This window comes from Ursus americanus, chromosome X (genome assembly GCF_024610735.1).
Source record: "Ursus americanus isolate L20-20 chromosome X, mUrsAme1.1.p, whole genome shotgun sequence".
In the NCBI taxonomy this organism is placed as follows: Eukaryota; Metazoa; Chordata; class Mammalia; order Carnivora; family Ursidae; genus Ursus; species Ursus americanus.
The window spans coordinates 21,254,878-21,280,271 of record NC_142164.1 but is presented as its reverse complement, the minus strand read 5'-3'; the positions used below and the strand labels follow the sequence as shown (position 1 = coordinate 21,280,271).

The 25,394-nt window shown below is 38.4% G+C and overlaps 1 protein-coding gene across 2 annotated transcripts in view; it reads right to left on the bottom strand.

Annotated features, from left to right (window-relative positions):
- The window catches only part of SMARCA1 (SNF2 related chromatin remodeling ATPase 1), a 734,807-nt gene that overhangs the window by 113,146 nt on the left and 596,267 nt on the right, over nucleotides 1–25,394 (bottom strand). The gene's annotated exons all lie outside the window — the stretch shown is intronic.

Sequence of the window (25,394 nt, the reverse complement as noted above, 5' to 3'; positions counted from 1 at the left end):
AAGTATATGAAAACTCCTATGTCCATGACTTTTTTCTTCATAATACATGAAGGACAATTCAATGCATTTCTTAGAGAATAACTTTGCACTGTGTCTGCAAATAGCTGCTGGGCAAGCCTGGTCCTAATTAGGTTATTGTTGGTAGCAGCAGTCCAAATAACTATCCCTTGACCAAAGACAGTCTAGCATTTTATGTATTTCAAGTCTATTTGCTCCACAATAACTTTTAAAGAAGTTCAATGATTTTGCATAAATTTTTATACTATTAAAAAGCATTTAACTATAAAATAAAGAGGTACTAAATGGCATCAAGCACAACCAAATTTTTATTTGAGGGGAAAATATTGATAACTAAACATACTTCCAGACTCACTACCATGAGAAGGTAGGATGACTTTTGATCTGGACAAATAATTCAAGTCTTGATTTTTTTCATTATAGAATATCAATTTTGCCATCTTTGGTCTTATGGCAGAGACTAAATGTTCCCCAATATCCATTTCCCCTTCTTCCTTTAATACCTCTATGTTTTTTGCAGGTACATGGTGATCCAGAATTACAATTACATTCCTCGGACCCCCTTGCTGTCAACTGTGGCCATGCAACTACATTCTGGCTGAAGCATCTAAGCAAAAGTAATATAAGGTTTCACTAAGTGCCCTTGAAGGAAGGATGTTTCCTTCTTTCTCTGTTGCCTACTTCCTGCAGCCTAGAATGAGGATGCATTGTCTAGAACTAAAGCAGCTACCCAGAAATATGGAATGACCTTGGAAATAAATACTGCGCACAACTGAGCAACAAGATGGAAGGATCCTGGGTCTTGAGACTGTGGAGCATCCTAACAACACTGTAACACCTAGCTCCAATGTCTTATATGAGTAAGAAATAAGCTGTCTTGTTCAAACCCTATAGTTTGAATTTTCTGCCACTGGCAGCCAGACCTAATTCTAAATAAAACAACTCCCACTAACTAAAACTTCTACATCTTGCTTCAATCAGCAATACAAAATCTCTGCAGTTGAGGCACTTGCCAGATATCTCAAGCTTAAATCAATAGCTATCCAGTTCCTGCCAAAAGCCAAGTTAAAGCAATTAATAGCAAAGAACTGAATAAATTCATTCATTCCTCAAGGTCTTCTACACTATCTACATTCATTTAAGTCACGAGAAAGTACTATAACATGGCTGCAATTTTAGTTCTCTGACAAAACGTTTTAACTGAAGTATGAGTTGATATGTTCTCTCATCCAGGGGAACGTGGATCAAAAGGAACTGTGTAGGGCAAACACAATTGATTTTCCAAATCAGGGAACTTCTAAGGGTGAAAAAAGTTACTATTAATACATACATCAGGGAAACAACATAAGCCATAACTATGTTAGGCAAATAAAAATGTATGGTCACCCTGCATGGATAGTTAGCTCTCTTGGTTAAACAGACCAAGTGAGTATATGGGGGTTTTGTTTTGCTTTTTTTACTAAAATTCCAATGACACTACCTTAAACACGATTTTAATTCTTACATCGTGACTAAACCATTGGAATCCAAAACTACCAGGAAAAGTGATCTGGTCAGTCAGCAAAGCTTAAGTTAGATAGATTTAACTACAATTGTTAAATATAAGGGAACTATTCCAAGGTTGAGAAAAGAGGCTTGCCATATGTATAACTGATGCAGTGTACAGATTTGAACATTTATTATCTGCAACAAGGTATGTAAGTTCAAATAGTACATTCATTTAGTTGTTATTCATAAACTCATTCAGAAGTTATTTACTAAGAGCCTGAGCACATGGGTGGTCAATTCCATGCAGGATAAAATGAAGGGGGGGCACAGCTTTTGGCAGCTATACATGTTTATGAAGTAATCATTTCTTCTTTCTTCTTCCCCTTTCCCATTCTGCTCCTCTTCTTTCTCCTTCCTTTTTCCATTCTTCAAACAAGTCTAGTTTGAACTTGTTTTTCTTTTAATGCTATCTAGCATTAATCTGTTTATGACTACTTATCACCTCTGTCTTCACAGAATAAATATAGGCTTATGGAATATGTTAGATGGATTATCTGACTTTGGACTTATGCCCAAGTAGGCTGGTATCCAACACTGTTCTCCTCTTATCCTCTAGCAGAACTCATTGATAGACACTGATGTGCATCTTTCTTCTGATGAACCTATCAACAACAGAAGTAGTTTTGTTGATTCTCATTCCCTATTATCAGCAGCCCTTGTTTTGATCCGTACCTCTTTGGTAACTATACTATCTAACACACACACCCCTTCTAAGTATTCTGTGTGCACAATGTTTTTAATTAATTGAATTAATTGATTCTATATTTAAAATGATCTTTACATAGAGGCTTATAAAACATACGAAGGTGAACTCACAATTCAAAGCACCAGTAGTTTACTTAGCCAATATTAATACTAAGTACTAACCCATTTGATAGATTATATTCACTATTTGGAAATAGAAGCCCTCATAGAGCTCAGGCTCCAGGTTCTGAGCAAGAGAATTTAATGAGAAGTATTTTCTGATGCTTTAACTTTAAAATGTTCTCCCTTCAACCCCAGCCTGTCAAGTTGTTAATGATCATAAACAAATGCTTGAATGCACTCGAAAGATTGCTATTTAAAGCAAAATACAGTCGATCTTCTGGTAGGGCAAAAATTTTTCTTGAAATGGTAATAATCATCCTCTAATTTATATGTTTTGAAAAAGTTTTAAACACACTGTTTCTCATGGAACATTACATCAAAAACTAAGGATATACCATATGGTGACTAACATAATAAAAAATTATTATAAAAAATTTAAAAAATTAAAATTAAAATTAAAAAAATAAACACACTGTTTCTGAGTGTTTCACCCTTCCTTCAATTCAGGTCACCACATATTTACTAAGTACGTAGAAAAATTTTTCCTCCCTTTCTCATGTAAGTGCGCAGAGGAAATTTGCCCACCTCGGATCAGGGGCCAGTTCCTCAAATAATCCACTGTGGCCAAGAAGTGGGATTATATTGTACTAACGTGGTGATGACTGTGGAAACCATGTAGATGTGGGTAGAGTAAGGAGAAGAACAGAACCTGGAAAAAGAGGTGAAGGGGTCTGGGCATAAAATAATAGGTGTCCACTATAGCATAACATACAAAAAAAGCCACTGAAAGCACAATGCTTACCTTTAAGAAACTTACAATTTCATTTTCCCATTCCAAAGATTTTAAAATTTATAAATCAGAGTAGAAAGAGGCAAGAATCTTGACCCTTCAATAAGGAGAATTAAGTTTAGTCTCTTCTAACTACTGAATAAGATGGCTATTTTCTCAAAGCAAGGAGGTTAAAATAGTTTTTTTTTTAATCTATCGTATTTCCTACCAAAGGAAATTGCATCCTCATACATCCAATTGCTCAAGCCATAAATCTAGGAGGCACTCTGAATTCTTCCTTTTCCCTCACCCTCTAAATCTAATACCCTTCCCCACCAAAACCACTGCTCCTAGTCTCCCTCATCTCAGTATATGGCAATTTTAATTCCTTCCAGTTGTTCAAACTATAGAATCGTCTTTGACTCCTTTCTTTGTCTCACAACTCACATGTAATTATTCAGTAAATTCTATCGACCTTACTTTCAAAATGAATACAGAATCCAACTACTTGATAATACCTTCACTACCACCACCCAAATCCAAACCATCATCTCTAGACTAGATTATTGAAATATCCTGTTGATATGATCTGTCGCACTGATCAATTTGTGAATGTTGAACCACCCTTGCATCCTGGGGATAAATCCCACTTGGTCATGATGGATAATCCTTTTAAAGTACTGTTGGGTCCTATTAGCTAGGATCTTGTTGAGAAATTTGGTGTCCATATTCATTAAGGATATTGATCCGTAATTCTCTTTTCTAACGGGGTCTTTGCCTGGTTTGGGGATCAAGGTAATACTGGCCTCATAGAATGAGTTTGGTAGTTTTCCTTCTGTTTCTATTTTTTGAAACAGCTTCAGGAGAATAGGTATTATTTCTTCTTTGAATGTTTGGTAGAATTCCCTGGGGAATCTGCCAGGCCCTGGACTCTTGTTTTGGGGGAGGTTTTTGATCACTGCTTCAATGTCTTCATAATTAATCGGTCTGTTTAAATAATCAATTTCTTCCTGTTTCAGTCTTGGTAGTTTATAGGTTTCCAGGAAGGCATCCATTTCTTCCAGGTTGTTTAATTTATTGACATAAAGCTGTTGATAAAAGATTCTAATGATCCTTCCTATTTCTTTGGTTTGGGTTGTGATCTCTCCCCTTTCATTCATAATGTTATTAATTTGGGTCCTTTCTCTATTCTTTTTTTTTTTTAAAGATTTTATTTATTTGACAGAGACAGCCAGCGAGAGAGGGAACACAAGCAGGGGGAGTGGAAGAGGAAGAAGCAGGCTCCCAGCGGAGGAGCCCGATGTGGGGCTTGATCCCAGAATGCTGGGATCACGCCCTGAGCTGAAGGCAGATGCCCAATGACTGCGCCACCCAGGCACCCCCTTTCTCTATTCTTTTGAATAAGTCTGGCCAGTGGCTTATCGATCTTATTTATTCTTTCAAAGAACCAGCTTCTATTTTTGTTGATCTGCTCTACTGTGCTCCTGGTTTCTAATTCATTGATCTCTGCTCTAATCTTGATCAACTGCTTTCTTGTGCGTGGGTTAGGCCTGTTCTTCTGTTCCAGCTCCAGCTTCTTGAGGTGAGAATATAAAAACTGCATTTAAAATGTTTCTATTCTTTTGAGTGAGGCTTGGATGGCTATGTATTTTCCCCTTAGGACTGCCTTTGCAGTGTCCCATAGGTTTTGGACTGACACTACAGATAAAACACTGGCATCCAAGATCTACAAAGAACTTCTCAAACTCAATACACAAGAAACAAACAAATCAAAAAATGGGCAGAAGATATGAACAGACACTTTTCCAATGAAGATATACAAATGGCTAACAGACACATGAAAAAATGTTCAACATCATTAGCCATCAGGGAAATTCAAATCAAAACCACATTGAGATACCACCTTATGCCAGTTAGAATGGCAAAAATTGACAAGGCAGGAAACAACAATTGTTGGAGAGGGTATGGAGAAAGGGGATCCCTCCTACATTGTTGGTGGGAATGCAAGTTGGTACAGCCACTTTGGAAAACAGCGTGGAGGTCCCTTAAAAAGTTAAAAATTGAGCTACCCTATGATCCAGCCATTGCACTACTGGGTATTTACCCCAAAGATACAGACGTAGTGAAGAGAAGGGCCATATGCACCCCAATGTTCATAGCAGCATTGTCCACAATAACTAAATTGTGGAAGGAGTTGAGATGCCCTTCAACAGATGACTGGATTAAGAAGATGTGGTCCATATATACAATGGAATATTACTCAGCCATCAAAAAGAACGATTTCTCAACATTTGCTGCAACATGGATGGGACTGGAGGAGATAATACTAAGCGAAATAAGTCAAGCAGGGAAACACAATTATCGTATGGTTTCACTCATTTATGGATCATAAGAAGTAGGAAGATCAGTAGGAGAAGAAAGGGAAGAATGAAGGGGGGGTAAACAGAAGGGGGAATGAACCATGAGAGACTATGGACTCTGGGAACCAAACTGAGGGCTTCAGAGGGGAGGGGGTTGGGGAATGGGGTAGGTTGGTGATGGGTATTAAGGAGGGCACATATTGCATGGTGTCCTGGGTGTTATATGCAAGTAACGAATCATGGAACTTTACATCAAAAACTAGGGGTGTACTGTATGGTGACTAACATAATATAATAAAAAATATAAATAAATAAATAAATAAATAAATAAATAAATAAATAAATAAGCCAAAATATTAAGAATCAAAAAAAGATTATTGAAATATCCTCCTAAATGATCTTTATGTTTCCTCTCTTTCCCCCTTACAGTCTATCATCAACATAGCAGCCAGAATGATCCTGTTGAAATATAAGCCATTATATGACTCTTCTGCTCAAAATCCTCCAAGGGCTTCCCATCTTACTATTTTAAAAACCAAATCTCTTACAAGGGCCCAGCACGAGCTTTGCAGAACCACTCTAATATTCCTTAGCAATCCCAGCCTCACATATTTTTCTCTAGACACACTAGCTTCTCCACTGTTCCTCAAACTACCAAGTACATTCCTGATTCCTGATATTGTATTACCTAAAATACTCTCCCCAATAAACATATAGGCTATTCCCTTATTTTCTTCAAGTATCTGTTCAAATGTGACCTTTTCTGGAAGCTTTTTTCTAACCACTCTTTATAAAACAGGAAACCCAAACTTATCCCAGTAGTCCTTCATATCTTGCCCTGCTTTAGTACAGTCCATCACTCTTATCACCATTGGTCATATTATATTTGATTTGTTTATTTATTGTATGTATCTTCTCATTAGACTACAGGCTCCATGAAGGCAGAAATTAAATTTGGTCACTGTCGTACCCTCAGTACCTACAAAAATGCTTCACACAGAGGAGGTACTCAAATACTTGTTGGATGAATGAACAAATCCAGTTCATGAGCAATTCTTGTCAATTTCCTACCTGCAAAATATATGCCCAATTGGTTTCTTTTTCTCCATCCCACTGTTGTTACCTAAGTTTAAACCCATATAATTCTCTTCTGGACCTATCCAGTAGTCCTCTGCCTGGTCTCCCACCTCCATTCTCAGTCCCAACCCCTACATTTTTCACAGAGTGGTCTTCTAACAATGTATATCAGATCACATTCTCTCCTACATAAAACTCTCTAATGGCTTACCAGTGCTTTTAGGATCAAATTTAAACACCTTCAAAGTCCTACATGATCTAGTTTCTTCCAAACTTTCCAATCTCATTTTATATCACTCTTTTCAACATTTAACTGTTTCCATTCCTTAGAAATAACCATCTCAGTGCTTTGCATGTGCTGTTCTGCCATGATATCTTCTTTCCTGCCTCTTGTTTCAGTTTGTCATCTTCTCAAGAAATATCTTCAACTTCCTATATAAGCAAGACTCTTTTCATCATTGTCTCACAAAGAATCTTCCTCTTTTTCTTCTTAGAATGCATTAAAATTTGTAATAATATTTGATTTTTACTTAATGTCTGCCTTCACAGCTTCTCTAAGTTCCGTGAGGTCCCTGTTTGGAACTCATTTGTTTTGTTCACCACTGTATATCTAATGTTTAGCAAAGTGTTTAGAATATACTGAATAAATAAACATAAAATTATTTTGTCTAAACCAATGAAATTTAAGTCTATGTTATTTGTTAATGTATATAACTAAGTTTCTCATAAGGTTTCCAGTTTTGAGGTTCAGCTCCAGATAATATCTTACAAACCTAAAGGAAATATAACTTTCTTATTCAACCTGTTCTTTGCAGATAAAGACCCTTTTGGGAAATAAAGTGTAATATTGGGGGTAACAATTAGTCAAACTCTTAACTCTTCAGTCAGGGCCACTTTTGAGGTGGAGAAAAATATGAAAAAAAATCTTATGGGGCTCTTGTCTATATAAACAATTTTTTTTCATTCTTTCTTTTTTTTAATAATATTTATTTTGTTATATTAGTCACTATACAGTACATCCCCAGTTCTTGATGCAGTGTTCCATGATTCATTACTTGCACATAACACCCAGTGCACCATGCAATATGTGTCCTCCTATATAAATAATTTGATTTAAAAATGGATTATAAACTATTGGGACTTTATCAAACCAAAAAGCTTCTGCACAACAAAGGAAACAAGCAACAAAACTAAAAGGCGACCTATAGAATAGGAGAAGATATTTGCAAATGACATATCTGACAAAGGATCAGTATCCAAAATCTGTAAAGAACTTCTAAAATTCAGCACCCCAAAAATGAATAATCCATTTTAAAAATGGATAGAAGACATGAATAGACATTTTTCTGAAGAAGACATTCAGATGGCCAACAGAGAAATAAAAAGATGCTCAAAATCACTCATCATCAGGGAAATGCAAATCAAAACCATGAGATATCACCTCACACCTGTCAGTATGGCTAAAATCAACAACACAAGAAACAACGGGTGTTGGCAAGGATGTGGAGAAATGGGAACACTTTTACACTGTTGGTGGGAATTCAAACTGGTGTGGCAACTCAGGAATACAGTATGGAGGTTCCTCAGAAAGTTAAAAATAGAACAGCAATTACATTACTAGGTATTTATCTAAAGGGTACAAAAATACTGATTTGAAGGGATCCATTCACCCTGATGTCCATAGCAGTATTATCTATAATAGCCAAGTTATGGAAAGAGTCCAAATGTCCATCAACTGATGAATGGACAAAGAAGAAGAGGTATATACATATACAATGGAATATTACTCAGCCAGAAGAATGAAATCTTGCCATTTTCAATGACATGGATGGAGCTAGAGAATATTATGCTAAGTGAAAAAAGTCAGAGAAAGACAAATACCATATGATTTCACTTATCTGTGGAATTTAAGAAATTAACAAATGAGCAAAGGGGGAATAAAGAGAGGCAAACCAAGAAACAGGCTCTTAACTATAGAAAATAAACTGATGGTTACTGGAGGGGCATGGGCAGGCAGGGGAGGAGGGAAGAGGATGAGTTAAATAGGTGATGGGAATTGCAGAGGGCATTTGTGGTGAACACCAGGTGTTGTATATAATCACTAAATTTTATACCTGAAACTAAAATTACACTTTATGCTAACTAACTGGAATCTAAATAAAAACATGAAAAAAATGGATTATAAAATTACTGGGTCCATGTGAAGTATAGTGACTTATCAATGAAGATTTAGAATGATAGGTAGAAAATAGGTATATATTTGTCTCTTATCTAATTTATGCACATGAAGATTCTTCATAATGTTTGGGCTCCATCTCTTCATGTGCTTTATTGTCAAATATGACACTCTTGGCTAACTTCATATTGGCTACTATGAGGAAAACATAGCAATACTATTATTATTCACAGTGCAATGGCTCTTCAGAATTTCCTTGTAATGAAATGATGCAGATCTTCTTGCCTCTACAGTTCCTTAATACTATTTATTTAATGGTGTTTACATCATTATTCATGATGCTGTTTCATCCGTGGCCCACTCCCCATTAATGTTGGCTCCCAATTACTCCTTCAGAAATTGTTATTATGTTTTATTTATAAAGACCACAAATGAAAAGCTTGTCCAGGGTGTGCAGTAAAATGTGAATGATGATTTGTCTCCCGGTTATGTTAAAATTTTACCATTTGAGGTTTTATAGCATAAATATAGAACAACATATCTTCCAACCACATCTGCTTTAGGCCACCATTATTACATTCCTAGAATATGATTGCTTTCAGTGTTGACTACACCCCTGCTTCTCATATACCCTCACTAGCTGGAAGGATAGGCACAGGACCAATAGGAAGAGTGAGAAGAGTTGTTCCATTCATGCAATCCCTCATCTGACATAGCTTAAGATCAGCCTCAGAAAACATGACATCACCACATCAATCAGAGCCAAGAGAGGACATCAATAGGAAGAACGATTTTGCAGTGCACAACAATAGTCTCAAAAGTCCTGAGAGGAAATAGGTGTGACATTCCACAGAGGACATTGTGACACATGACACAGAGCCTGTGGAAAGAGATTGGGTGACTGTCTTGGGTTCCAGCAGTGATGGAGGGGGTCAAAAGACGCCTGCAGCTACTCTTACTGCCCTCTGGTAATATAGGCAGAAAGCTGATTCATGGTTAAAATGCAGTTGGTAGAGAACCAACACTTAGGTCAACAGTGCTCTAAATTCATCCTGTGCTCAATGTTTGTGATAGTTGCCCCAAACCAACATTGCAGTACCAGTCTGGCAGCCCAATCTCACACAATCCTGAGAAAGAAATATTTCACCAGCCAGAGGGAGCTTTTGGTTTCCAGGCCACCCTCTTATGATAGGGTTCTATTCACAGGTCTGTGAAAAGATTTCATGAGAATGAGGAGTGGATAGTGCCCTAAAGTAGAGAACTAGGAACTGAGATCCACACAGGTAATAGCTTAATTTTCTCTATTCTTTGCCTCTCCCTATTTCCCAATGGCAATGATATTCTTCAGGGTGGCCAATTTCTTCAGCTAGTCCTTTGACTAGTATCCTAAAGCAAAGCCCAAACACTCTCACTGTCCCAGTTAGTTAGTAAAGAACAGCAATTTCCTGACTTTACATACATTATTAGCTATGCCCAAGAGAGCTTAGGGTTTAACTGTACATATGTATTACAGATCTTTTATATTGTCTTTTAGAAAATATGCCAAAGGTGCTAATGAAATAACTGGCAATCACCAATATCTTCTTCATGTCTAATTTCCATGCCTTCTTTTCAGCCCTTAATAGTTGGACTAGCAAAGTAGATTATTTGCTCATGAAGAGCTAAGGACATGGGAATGGTTTGGTGAAAGACATTTACTCCAGTTGAAAAAAAGTACAAAAATAAAACAAACAAATTGAAAAGCTTGGGCATCCCAATTAGATTGCTTTCTATCAAAGATCATCGCCTTCACAGTAAACTTATTTTTATAAAATGTTAAGATTAGCAGAAAATCAAGCTGTCCTTTTGAGTGCATTTTCCCCTCTTGTCTAAAGCCTATGAATTAAAGACACTATTTTTGGCAGATTTGAAAATAGGATGTGGATATTAGAAAAGATGCCATGGTTTTTCTTCTTGAACCATTTGAAAGGAAGTGCTGAGGATGGCATCATTTTTAGTGTGCTCTTTTGGTGACTTGGGAAGAATTTGAATGCTTTACTGCTTGTGAACACACAGGCCCCAGGGCCCTATATTCTTAAGGTAAAATGAGCTTTGGGACCTGAGGAGCCTCCACAGAGGCCTCTTTTGTTGCTTAAAACTTCCTCTGTGATTAAGATCCATCCCAGACTTCAGCAGTTAGGTAGCACAGACCCCCACATCTGCATATCTGCTGGCCAACTTCCCCTCTGTTTAGGGGTTCTCAGACAAATGCTAGAATTGGTGGTTTTATTCCTTTTGAAAATGAATTTTAAGACTGATATCCAGAATCTATTATAATAAACACCTTACGTCTGACAATGGTCCTTTGCAAAGTGGTTTCTCTTTCAGGCAAAAGCAGCTGTGGCTTTAGAAAGCTTTTTTCCTTCTGTATATATTCTTTAATATACTATAAGGAGAGTAGAAAAATAGAAATCTTGTTTCAATACAGTCAGAATGGCTAAAATTGACAAGACAGGAAACAACAAATGTTGGTGAGGTTGAGGAGAAAGGGGAACCCTCTTACGCTGTTAGTGGGAATGCAAACTGGTGCAGCCACTCTGGAAAACAGTATGGAGGTTCCTCAAGAAGGTAAAAATAGAGCTACCTTATGACCAGCAATTGCACTACTAGGTATTTACCCCAAAGATAAAAATGGAATGATCCAAAGGGGCACACGTACCTCAATGTTTATAGCAGCAATGTCCACAATAGCCAAATTATGGAAAGAGCTGAGATGTCCATTGACAGATGAATGGATAAAGAAGATGTGGTGAATATGTATACAATAGAATATTACTCAGCCATCAGAAAAGATGAATACTTACCATTTACATTGACGTGAATGCAACTGTAGGGTATTATGCTGAGTAAAATAAGTCAATCAGAGAAAGACAATTAACATATGGTTTCACTCATATGAGGAATATAAGAAACAGCACAGGGAATCATAGAGGAAGAGAGGGAAAACCAAATGGGAAGTAATCAGAAAGGTAGATAACCCACGAGAGACTCTCAACTATAGGAAACAAACTGAGGGTTGCTGGAGGGGAGGTGGGCGGGGAGATGCGGCAATTGGGTAATGGACATTAAGGAGGGTGTGTGATGTGATGAACACTGGGTGTTATATGCAACTGGTGAATTACTGAACTCTACATCTGAAACTAATGATGTACTATATGCTGGCTAATCGAATTTAAATTGAAAAAAAAACAAACGAAGAAGGGTGGCAGAGTGGTAGGGGAGGAGGATAGAGTCTATACTATCTCATACAAGCAACTGGATGCTGTAAAAATCACACACAGTAAAAAAAAGAAAGAAATTTTACATTTCACAAGAATTTCTATGTCTTACATGTGAGTCAAAGATAATAAGAGGTAACTGATTTCCTCGGGAAGGCAGATATAGCAGCAAATTTCTATAAAGGACTATTCAGAGATGAAAATGTTAACTGCATTTCATTAAAGAAAAGTAGAGTTCACTAATCTATGATTAAATTTTAACAAGGATAGCCAACAGGTTTCTGATTTGATTGAATTATAAATTGAAAAGATCAACTCTCCTCCCTCAAACAATTTTTTTTCCTAGAATATGTCTACACAGATACTGAGTCACTGTTTGCAAGGGTCATCAAAATAAGCCACAGGCCTTACTACTGTGATGCAGTCCCACTACAACAGCAGGAGAGCATTTGGTTGCATATGTATACAAGACGCAAGTCTTATTCCTTTTTCCGAATTAACAGTAATCTCATCCCCTTTGCCAGTTGTAGAGCAGGACGGGTAGAAAGGTCAAGGCTCCATCTCAACCCAAGCAATGTGGCTTTTGTCCTCACTTCTCCAATAAAGCAGCTCTGGGAAAGGTTCTCATTGTCCTAATTTCCAATTCCGTTGGACTTCTCAAGTACATTTGAGATTACTTCCCTCTACCCCCTTGAAACTCTCATTCCTTAGTTCCAATAACACCCACCCTTAGTTTTGTTTACTTCATGCCCTTGACTATTCTTACTAAGTTTTCTTACTTTGTCTTCCTCTGCCTACATTTAAATATGTTGGTGTCCTCGGGATTCTGTTCTCAGTCCTCTTTTCTTATAGTTTAACATTTTCCTTTTAGATAATCTCATCTAATACTATTTCATCTACTATATTTTCATCAACAACCACCTATCCCCATCTGTTTGCTAAATTAACATCTAGATAGAGATATATCATTAAAACATACAAACTTGACAACACTTCCTAAAATAGATTCAACTTCCCCCCCCACACACACACACAAAACAAAACAAAACAAAACCCCCACACTCTGGTAATCCCCATTTCAGTTAAAGATATCACCATTCTCTCCAACTACTCAGAATCATCTATGATTCCATCTTTGACCATAATTATTCTTACCCCTATGGATCAAGAACTAAGAAGACAATCCTCTAAAGTCCATTGAACTCCATTCCCTCAGACCATCCTCATCTCCTTGTTAAGGAAAAGATGATTCTGACATTTGTCAATACAGTAAGGAAGACTATATTCAAAAGTACTGCAATAGTGGTATTGTAATAGAGGGGAAAGATAGGACTCAACTCCAAATACAGCAAATACAGCTGGGTGTTTCTAGCTATGAGCAGAGTGAGGGGCTCAATGGATGAAAACTACTAAGACAAGACATCAAGTGTGGGAGAAATTCTTGCTGAAGGCAGGCCAGGGCAATCAGATATCAAGGGTGAGGGATTCTCTCTAAACTCACTTAGCAGAATTCCTGCTAAAACCAGATTCATCAAGGATAGACATGGAAGTCCAGGATCAAAGCCTAGTCAAGAACAGGATTCAGAGGAGCCTAACTAATGTTTGGTCAAGGAGAGAGTCTTTGTCACTCTGCCCCAATTTTGCCCAGACCCTTGTTATCTCTTTCCTTAACTGTTGTACCATTCTCCTGACTATGCACTCTACCTCTACTCTCTAACCCCTAAAATCTCTACTCCTCTCTCTAGTCAGAGTTTACATATCTGATCAAGTCACTCCCCTTCCCAAGAATCCAAGTTCAAGATCCCCACTGCCTACATATACAATTCGATTTCCTTTACATAAGAACAATAGTTACAACTTATTGAGCGCTTATTATGTCTCAGGTCTTGTACCAAGCGCTTGACAATCATACGTGACCTAAATTAATCTTGTTATAATCTCATGAAGCTGATACAATTATCATTCCTATTTTACAGGTGAGAACCCAAGATACAGAGAGATTAAATAAGTTACCCAAAGTCACATAGGTAATAAGTGGCAGAGTCCAAATTTGAACCTATTCTATCTGATCCAGAGCCACAGGGTTATATAGCTGCTATCCTTCACCTCCCCTAACCTGTCTTTCCAACCTCACTGTCCTGATGTTCCTTTAAATATTTTCAGCACTTCCAGACACCCAAACTATTCACCCATTTTCAAGGACACAATATATCCATATTTCATGTTTCTGTGTCTTTATACCTGATATTCCTTCTGCCTATAATTTTTTTTTTAATTTCATGGACTTGAAGAATTTCTTCTCATCCTCCCAGATCTAGCTCAAAAGTCATGACCATTGTGTAGACCTGCCTGACCTTCCTAGTTAAGTCATTCCCTTGTGTTGGACCATACTGCCTTGTATGGAAGCTCAAAGAAGAAGGAGACTGCCTCCTTTATTCACTGCTATTTCTCTGATATCTAGAGCAGTACCTGACATATGGTAGGCAGTCAATAACTATGTGTTGAATGAACTAATTAGAAACACTTTTCTCATAACACTTATAACAGTACATTGAAATTATTTTACCACTGCCCATATCTCATACTGTACTGTAAGCTTCTAGAGTGGAACTACATTTTATTATTGTCATATCTATTTTTCCTAATGTGATGCCTGACTCACAGTAAGCACGCATTAAATATTTATTAAAAGAATCAATGCCCAAAATTCATACCATAAAGAATCATTCCTTGGAAAATGGTTTGTGGTTTCAAAAATTTCCTTTTCAAATGCAAATATGCCTGAGCGAAAGGACAAAAGCCATATTTTGGTAATTATCAGGTATTAGAACCTTAGCAGAAATTAATTTGCCAGATTGATTTCCAACATGACAGCTGCCAGCAGGTAACAGATAGTTGGATAGGACAGAATATCATGCGGTTCAATAGATCCATAACCAGGGACACAGTAGAGGCCCCTGAGCTGTCTAAGGGTTGCTTAAAGGCACTCACTGTCTTGAAGAAGAAGAAAAGCTCATGTGCTTGTAAACGTCTCAATGTATAAGGTGCCTGAAAGTGGAAAGTGAAGCAGATGGTCAAATTCGTTGCTGGTTGGATGAGAAAAAAGTTAGTCGGGGATATCTACAGATGGAAAAAATTCTCCTAAGATTTTACCATTCTGAACAGACAACTCTTACATGGAAACACATAGACAGCACACACTGAATAACATATAAGTGGATATTCTGAATAGAGAGTAAAGTATCTCCATTTTGCTTAGCTGGCTCTGGATAAGGCTTTGTGCCACTTTAGACTCTGGAGATGATGAGCACTCAGGTCTGTGATTGTTGGCAAGGGCCCCAGACACTGCTTGAAACCAATAGGGCCACTGACATAGTCCCTACTCACTAGAAGATGCGTATCAAAAAAGCCTACCTTGACATTTACATTCCTTAGTGAGCACCTGAAATTCTTTGGCTGGGGGAAAGGAAATGGATAGAAAAACTCAGGTTTCAGCCTGTGCCAGAATTAGATTTATCTAATTATACAGTTTTTCATGCAGAGTTAAAACCACTTAACGGGTCTATTTTCAAAGCTTCTTTTCATTGATTTTAGGGAGAAGTACCTTTCTAAGGTTCTTTCCAAGATTTAGCTTATTTATGCCTCAAGCAGGCTGGAGTATAAAGTTTCTGAGGAAGAGAAAAAATAACCACACAATTCACAGAGGCCTAAATAGATGGGCCACAGAGTAAAAACTCATGAACATTCAAGTTGCTGTACCAAGAAATTTTGGGTGTCATTGCTTCTAGGCCACAGGGAACCAGGGCTCATTCTGAGTACTCTGGAAAACCGAATCAGGTTTGTGCCTCAGTGAAATCAGCAGCAGTTGTATGCCTTGCTGGTTTAATTTGAGGTCCAGGAAGCCTTTCCTTACTTTCCTTCCTCTACTCTAGAGCTTCCAATTCCCACTACTACAGTTTTTTTTTTCCTTTGGGGAAAGTGAAATGGAAAAACCCCTGGGAGCATGAAGACATTAACTTCTTATTAGATTTAACTACCTTAGCACCGATTCACTTAATAGCTACCAGGGGAACACCCTGAGAAGAAGAGAGTAAGGCCCTGGAGGCAAAGAATCGGTGTTGGAGTAAGGGAAGGGAAAAGTTCAGAGCAGAGCCTGGCCAGAGTTTGGAGCAGGGCTGGTTACTATAAGCAGCCCTGGTAAAGAGAAGTGGCAGGAGGGCCCTAAACACTGTGAGGGCAGGCAGCAATGAGGCCACCTAGAGGAAAGACAGGGAAATACCAAGTACTGTGAACAATTCCTCCTATGTCACTATTTCTCAAGGCTGGCTCAGAGCGAAACCTAACAAAATGAGCTTGGCTCCTTCTCCACCCCCGGTACCCACCAGTACTTCTGAAAATACTCTTTTATTTATGTTCATACAAAGGCATTGGGAGGCACTGCCAAGCCACAGGGATAGGGAATCCGTCCATCACTGGAAATTGTATTGGGAAGACACTTTGCTCTTCTCCTTGAATAAAGGTCTTTGATGTAGGATGTCACAACTCAAAAAAGCTGTACTGTCATCATTGGTCAGGAGCCTAGATAAGCATATAGCAGCCTAAACTCCAGCACAGCCTTCAGTCTCACCAAGATTTCATGGGATATCTATTTAGCTCTTATCAATTATACCAGTTTCCTTCCTCCTAGGGCAGGAACTGCTTAACCCTCAACTGGGTCTGAGTTCGAAGTCTTGGTGTTTTGTGTCCTTCATTCCTATTACCAATAGTCTTGCTCACAGAATAAAACTGTTAAACCTAGTTTCGCTTACTTTATTTGCAACCATCTCCAACCTAGTCCATCCCCTTTTGTGTCACACTCCTATGCTTTCTGTAGTTCCTCTGGTCTATTTCACTGTATCCTCTGGAGCCTTTCTCTATTGTCAGTAGCATTTTTTATATTTTCTACCTTTCCCCCGAGTACTCCCTCTGCCCTGTGATTTACCTACTGCCTGCTAGCTTCCCCCTGAGATCTCTGCTTCTCTTGTGACCATTCCAAGATTTCCCTCTTCCTTGTCTTCTCAGAGCCAAGACCACTGGGCTGCCTTCTCCTAATTTATTTCAGCTGCCTGCCCTCCATTGTTCCATCACTTTCCTTCATCTACCACTTTTTGAAGTTCTTGCTGTAGTCAAAGTACACCTTCAGCCTCTCATCCTCCACATTAGCATCGCTCACTCCAAGTCCCTCCCCCATCCTGCGTTTCTAGTATTTCCTTCCATGCAGACTTCTGTCCAGGGTGACATTTTCTATTTCTATATGTGTAATCACACCCTTGCCTAGAAACTCCGTAATTCATTTTACTCTAAAGATATTCACTTCCACTTTTTTCAAACTTCACTCTCTCTTTTTTTTTTTAAACTTCACTCTCTTTTGACCAAAATTTTTAACAGCCTCACCTGGAACTCTAAGAACCCACCCTCTCCCTTCTAGGAACAACCTATTTTGCTCCCTCACTCCCACTAAGTCAGTCCTTAACCTGATCACGACTCCCATTCTCAACTTCTCCCCAATTTTCCAGCCTGAGGGTTCTCCTGCTTCCATTCTCCTCCCTTGCCAGCCTGATCCCCTAACCCTCCTGCTCCCAGGTAGCACAAATCAAAGAAATACCATAAGACAAATCCATGTTAACGTTCCTCAGGGGGACCCTCAGTGCTTTTGGTCACTTATTTTACTTCTTTCTTACTGCCTATCCCAACACTCCCAGCCCATGTCCCACATTTCTCAGGCTCCTGGTTTCACCTCTTCATCACACTTGCAAACAAAATAACAATATTTTAAAACTTCATTTGGACAATGCATTCTTCTCAAGTAATTCCCCATTTCTCATTGCTGTTTCTGACAAAAATTGATGAGTAGATTTTGTTTTGTACATCTCTTCACAACATACTCTCTTGTTAACTCTTACCACTATACTCAAATTGTTCAGAGGTAACTAATTATCTTCTAAGTGCCAAAAGCATCAGCATCTTCTCCAGCTTCATGCTACTGAATGTCTCAGCAGTATTTCATAGTTTATCACACCCATATCATCTCCTATTCTTCACCTCTCCCTTCCCTCTTTCCCACTAAAAGTATCCTTTGACATCATTAAGACAACAAGGCCTTCAGCTTCTCTTACCTCTCCCAGTTATTTAGTCCTTCTTCTTCTGCAGCCCACACCCCTTCATCAACCACATCAACAGCACTACCACTAGATCTTCAATTATTTTACCCCCTCTGTCTTCTTCTGTGTTTGCCTTGCCAAAACCCAAGCTTGGACAAACACAACTCTCCGTTTTCTTTGCTCCAGCTTCCAGGCTAAAAAGCATCACTGGCAAAAGTCATGTCATAGCACAAAACACCCCCATTATGCATGTGTTTTATGAAACAGCACTTAGGTTCTCAAGGTACGTCACCAGTTCTTTGATTTATCTCAAGTCAACCCTCTATATCAGCATTTCCCAAAGGGTGTTCCTTGGAACACCAAGGGCATAGAATATTGATAGGTTCTATGTGAAGAACTGACAAACTGACTATGGATATGTAAGTTAGAAAATGCAAGACAAATAGAAGCAGGTAATTTCTCTACTATAAAATTTATAAAAGTCCTCAATATTCTTTTTTTAAAATTTTAATTTCTATATTTTTATGTACAGTTCAATGATTCATCACTTGCGTATAACACCCAGTGCACCATGCAATACGTGCCCTCCTTACTACCCATCACCAGCCTATCCCATTCCCCCACCGCCCTCCCCTCTGAAGCCTTCAATTTGTTTCTCAGAGTCCATAGTCTCACACGCTTCATTTCCCCTTCTAATTACCCCCCCTTACTTTATCCCTTTCTTCTCCTACTGATCTTCCTAGTTCTTATGTTCCATAGATGAGAGAAACCATATAATAATTGTCTTTCTCTGCTTGACTTATTTCACTTAGCATTATCTCCTCCAATGCCATCCATGTTGCTGCAAATGTTGTGTAATCATTCTTTCTGATGGCTGAGTAAGATCCCATTGTATATATGGACCAAATCTTCTTAATCCAGTCATCTGTTGAAGGGCATCTCAGCTCCTTCCACGATTTAGCTATTGTGGACAATGCTGCTATGAACAATGGGGTGCATATGGCCCTTCTCTTCACTATGTCCGTATCTTTGGGGTAAATACCCAGTAGTGCAATGGCTGGGTCATAGGGTAGCTCAATTTTTAACTTTTGACAAAATACAGCATCCTTTCCTGATTAAAAACCTTCAGAGTCTAGGGATAGAGGGTACATTCCTCAATTTCATAAAAGCCATCTATTAAAAGCCTACAGCAAATATCATTCTCAATGGGGAAAAGCTGGAAGCCTTTCCCTGAAGATCAGGAACACGACAAGGATGCCCACTCTCGCCACTATTATTCAACATAGTACTGGAAGTCCTTGCAACAGCAATCAGACAACAAAAAGGGATCAAAGGTATTCAAATCGGCAAAGAAGAAGTCAAAATGTCTCTCTTCACAGATGACATGATACTCTATATAGAAAACCCAAAAGTCTCCACCCCCAAGTTACTAGAATTTATAGAGCAATTCAGTAATGTGGCGGGATACAAAATCAATGCTCAGAAATCAGTCGCATTTCTATACATGAACAATGAGACTGAAGAAAGAGAAATTAGGGAATACATCCCATTTACAACAGCACCAAAAATCACATGTTATCTCGGAATTAACTTAACCAGAGACGTAAAGGACCTATATTCTAGAAACTACAAATCACTCTTGAAAGACATTGAAGAAGACACAAAAAGATGGAAAAATATTCCATGCTCATGGATCGGAAGAATTAACATAGTTAAAATGTCCATGCTACCTAGAGCAATCTACACTTTCAATGCTATACCAATCAAAATACCCATGACATTTTTCAAAGAACTGGAAAAAACAGCCCGTCAATTTGTGTGGAACCAGAAAAGGCACCAAATTGCCAAGGAATTGTTGAAAAGGAAAAACAAAGATGGGGGCATCACAATACCGGATTTCAAGCTGTACTACAAACCTATGATCACAAAGACAGCATGGTACTGGCACAAAAACAGACTCATAGACCAATGGAACAGAACAGAGAACCCAGAAATGGACCCTCGGCTCTTTGGGCAACTAATCTTTGATAAAGCAGGAAAAAAATCCAGTGGAAAAAAGACAGTCTCTTCAATAAATGGTGCTGGGAAAATTGGTCAGCTACATGCAAAAGAATGAAACTTGGCCACTCTCTCATGCCATACACAAAGATAAACTCTAAATTGATGAAAGACCTTGATGTGAGACAGGAATCCATCAAAATCCTAGAGGAGAGCATAGGCAGCAACCTCTAGGACATCGGCCACAGCAACTTCTTTCAAGACACGTCTCCAAAGGCAAGGGAAACAAAAGATAAAATGAACTTGTGTGATTTCATCAAGATAAAAAGCTTCTGCACAGCCAAGGAAACAGTCAAAAAAACTAAGAGGCAGCCCACGGAATGGGAGACTATATTTGCAAATGATACTACAGATAAAAGACTGGTATCCAAGACCTACAAAGAACTTCCCAAACTCAATACACGAGAAACAAATAAACAAATCATAAAATGGGCAGAAGATATGAACAGACACTTCTCCAATGAAGACATACAAATGGCTAACAGACACATGATAAAATGTTCAATATCATTAGCCATCAGGGAAATTCAAATCAAAACCACACTAAGATATCACCCTACACCAGTTAGAATGGCAAAAATAGACAAGGCAAGAAACAACAATTGTTGGAGAGGATGTGGAGAAAGGGGATCCCTCCTACATTGTTGGTGGGAATGCAAGTTGGTACAGCCACTCTGGAAAACAGTGTGGAGGTCCCTTAAAAAGTTAAAAAAGAGTCCTCAATATTCTAATATATAATGTGAATGATCTACTATGATTAATTTCCCAATGTATTTGTCTTAGAAACACTTTTTTCCCATTGTCTCTTGGAATAATATTCAGGGAGACATCATTTAATGACCAATGTAGAGCATCTGACATGTCATCATCATCTACTCCTCCCAAGGCTTATAAAGTTCTGCTTTCTTTTAGTTGTTCCCTTAAATCCCTATGTACTTCTTTTCAATCTCTTTCACTGACTCCTCTAAATTGGCCCACTCCCTAAGCATAGTGGTTTCTCAAAGTTCTTTCCTTTGTTTCTTTATCTTCTCACTCTATCCTCCTCACCTAATTGAGCCCATTCTTTCTTATGCTGCTAGTCTTGATCCCTCTTCTGGTCTTCAGACATGACTTTCAAATAGTTACTAGGCATCTTAGTTAATTTGACCATAATTTTCTTAGTCATAGATGCTAACAATTTGCAAGTCATTCTTTTAATTCTTCCTTACTTGGCCACACTCCAAACATTCTTCTGCCCACATACAATCCAAAAAGTCACTACATTCTACTAGTAGTTCTATCTCTGAAATGTCATTTGTATCTGGCCCTGAATTTCAAACCTATTTCCAGTGCTCTAGTTGAAGCTTCCATCATCTCTTGTATTATGTGAAGACATCCTAATTCAGTTCCTAGTAATATGCCATACACATTATGTAGCTTAATCTAAATGCATTGCACAACATGATGAAACCACCCTGCAAAGAACAGCCTGTCCAGTTAAGATAATAGGCTTTGGAGCCAGACTTGTCTGTATTCATATTATAGTTGAACATGAAGTAATAAGTTACTAGCTTTTTATTTTCAGAAAGTGAAATAACTACTTATTTGTACTTCAGTTTCCTCATCTGTAAGATGAAGATAATAATGGTACTTACCTCATAAGCTTAAATGGATTAAATACGTTAATACATGAAAAATGCTATAGCATGTACTTTTATAAAAGTACATGGTAAACAGTAAGCAACCCAGACATGGCTATGGTTGTTATCATAATTACCTCCTGACACATTCACTGCAATACAGTCTGAATCATAAAACATTTCCATGGACTTTCTAGTTCCCATTTTCCCTGACACGGGCAGGTACCAATCTGCTTTAACAGAAGATACCAATCTGCTTTAACAGAAAAGGCTTTCTCTAGATAAAGCTAAGCAAAGACACTGTTTCTGTCAACAAATCACTTCAAGTGACAACATCAATGCTGATTTGAAAGCAAGATTTGGCCCAGATAGTTTCTAATCCACTGAAACTACCTCTAGAGAATTCAGTGTTAAATGTTGTTAGGGATGGTTATTCTTTGTGTGATGTTGTTTAATCACAGGCCAGATCAGGAGTTGGTCATAGGAGGAGTTAAGATGGCGGAGGAGTAGGAGACAACTTTTTCAGCCAGTCCCCTGAGTTGAGCTGGATAGGTACCAGACCAGCCTGAACATCCACGGAATCAGCAGGAGATACAGGAAGATACATCCAGATCTCTACAAATGAACTTCTCCAGCGCTGAGTATTGAGATAAATAAATAAAATCTTTAAAGAAGAAGCCCACATCCCTAAGATCCCTAAAAAACAAGGGGCACGGCCTGGGACCCAGTCAATAATTTGGGCTCTGGACAACCCCGCAACCTCTCCTCATCAGAATGACAAGAAGAAGCCCCAACCAGCAAAGAAAAGACAGTGAGTCTGTGTCCTCTGCCACAGAAATAATGGATATGGATGTAACCAAATTATCAGAAATGGAATTCAGAGTAACGATGGTCAAAATGATGAGTAGAATTGAAAAAAAGTATTAACGAAAACGTTACTGAGAATATAGAATCCCTAAGGACTGAATGAGAGGGAATCTGACAGAAATTAAAAATTCTATGAGCCAAATGCAGGCAAAACTAGAGGCTCTGACGACCAGGATCACCGAAGCAGACGAACGTATTAGTGAATTGGAGGATGGGTTAATAGAGGAAAAAACGAAAATAGAAGCTGGTCTTAAAAAAATCCACGCCCACGAATGTAGGTTACGGGAGATTACTTACTCAATGAAACGAGCCAATGTCAGAATCATCGGCATCCCTGAGGGGGTGGAGAAAAATGGAGGTCTAAAAGAGATATTTGAACAAATTGTAGCTGAAAACTTCCCTAATCTAGCGAGGGAAACAAACATTCATGTCCAAGAGACAGAAAGGACCCCTCCCAAGCTCAACCACAACAAACCTATGCCACGTCACGTCATAGTGCAGTTCGCAAATATTAGATCCAAGGATACAGTATTGAAAGCGGCCAGGGCAAAGAAATTTCTCAAGTATCCAAGCAAAGGCATCAGAATTACGTCAGACCTGTCTACACAGACCTGGAATGAGAGAAAGGGTTTGGTGGGCATTTTTAAAATTTTCTCTGAAATTTTCAGAGAAAAACATGCAGCCAAGGATCCTTTATCCAGCAAGGCTGTCATTCAGAATTGATGGAGAAATAAAGACATTCCAGAATCGCCAGTCATTAACCAATTTCGTAACCACGAAACCAGCCCTACAGGAGATATTAAGGGGGGTTCTATAAAGGTAAAAAGGCCCCAAGAGTGATACAGAACAGAAAGTCACAACCAATACAAACAAAGACTTTACTGGCAACATGGCATCATTAAAATTCTCTCTCTCAGTTCTTAGTGTCAATGTTAATGGCTTAAATGCTCCCATAAATGCCACAGGGTTGTAGATTGGATAAAAAGAAATGACCCATCCATTTGCTGTCTACAAGAGACTCATTTTGAACCCAAAGATGCATTCAGACTGAGAGTAAGGGGATGGAGTACCATCTTTCACGCAAATGGACCTCAAAAGAAAGCTGGGGTAGCAATTCTCATATCAGATAGATTGGATTTTAAATTAGAGACTATAGTTAGAGATGCAGAAGGGCACTATATTATTCTTAAGGGAAGTATTCAACAAGTGGATATGACAATTATAAATATATATGCCCCCAACAGGGGAGCAGCAAGATACACAAGCCAATTCTTAACCAGAATAAAGAGACATATAGATAAAAATACATTAATAGTAGGGGACCTCAACACTCCACTCTCAGAAATAGACAGAACACCCTGGCAAAGACTAAGCAAAGAATCAAAGGCTTTGAATGCCATACTCGACGAGTTGGACCTCATAGATATATATAGAACACTACACCCCAGAACCAAAGAATACTCATTCTATTCTAATGCCCATGGAACATTCTCAAGAATAGACCATGTTCTGGGACACAAAACAGGTCTCAACCGATACCAAAAGATTGAAATTATCCCCTGCATATTCTCAGACCACAATGCTCTGAAATTGGAACTCAACCACAAGGGAAAATTTGGAAGAAACTCAAACACTTGGAGACTAAGAACCATCCTGCTCAGGAATGACTTGATAAACCAGGAAAACAAAAATCAACTTAAACAATTGATTGAGACCAACGAGAATGAAAACACAACAGTCCAAAACCTATTGAATACTGCAAAGGCAGTCCTAAGGGGGAAATACATAGCCATCCAAGCCTCACTCAAAAGAATAGAAAAATCTAAAATGCAGTTTTTATATTCTCACCTCAAGAAGCTGGAACAGCAACAGAGGGACAGGCCTAATCCACGCATGAGGAAGCGGGTGACCAAGATGAGAGCAGAAATCAATGAATTAGAAACCAGAAGCACAGTAGAGCAAATCAACAGGACTAGAAGCTGGTTCTTTGAGAGAATCAATAAAATTGACAAACCACTGGCAAGACTTATCCAAGAGAAAAGAGAAAGGACCCAAATTATTAAAATTATGAATGAAAAAGGAGAGGTCATGACCAACACCAATGAAACTGGAAGGATTATTAGAACTATTATCAACAGCTATATGCCAAAAAACTAAGCAATCTGGAAGAGATGGAGGCCTTCCTGGAAACCTATAAACTACCAAGACTGAAACAGGAAGAAATTGATTTCTTAAACAGGCCAATTAATTATGAAGAGATTGAGTCAGTGATAAACAACCTTCCAAATAACAAAACTCCAGGCCCGGATGGTTTTCCTGGGGAATTCTACCAAACATTCAAAGAAGAAATGATACCTATTCTCCTTAAGCTATTTCAAAAAATAGAAACAGAAGGAAAGCTACCAAACTCATTCTATGAGGCCAATATTACTTTGATCATCAAACCAGGCAAAGACCCCATCAAAAAGGAGAATTACAGACTGATTTCCCTAATGAATAATGACGCCAAAATCCTCAACAAGATCCTTGCTAATAGAATCCAACAGTACATTAAAAGGATTATCCATCATGACCAAGTGGGATTCATACCTGGGATGCAAGCGTGTTTCAACATTCGCAAATCATTCAGCGTGATACATCATATCAACAAGAAAACTCAGGAACCATATGATCCTCTCAATTGATGCAGAAAAAGCAT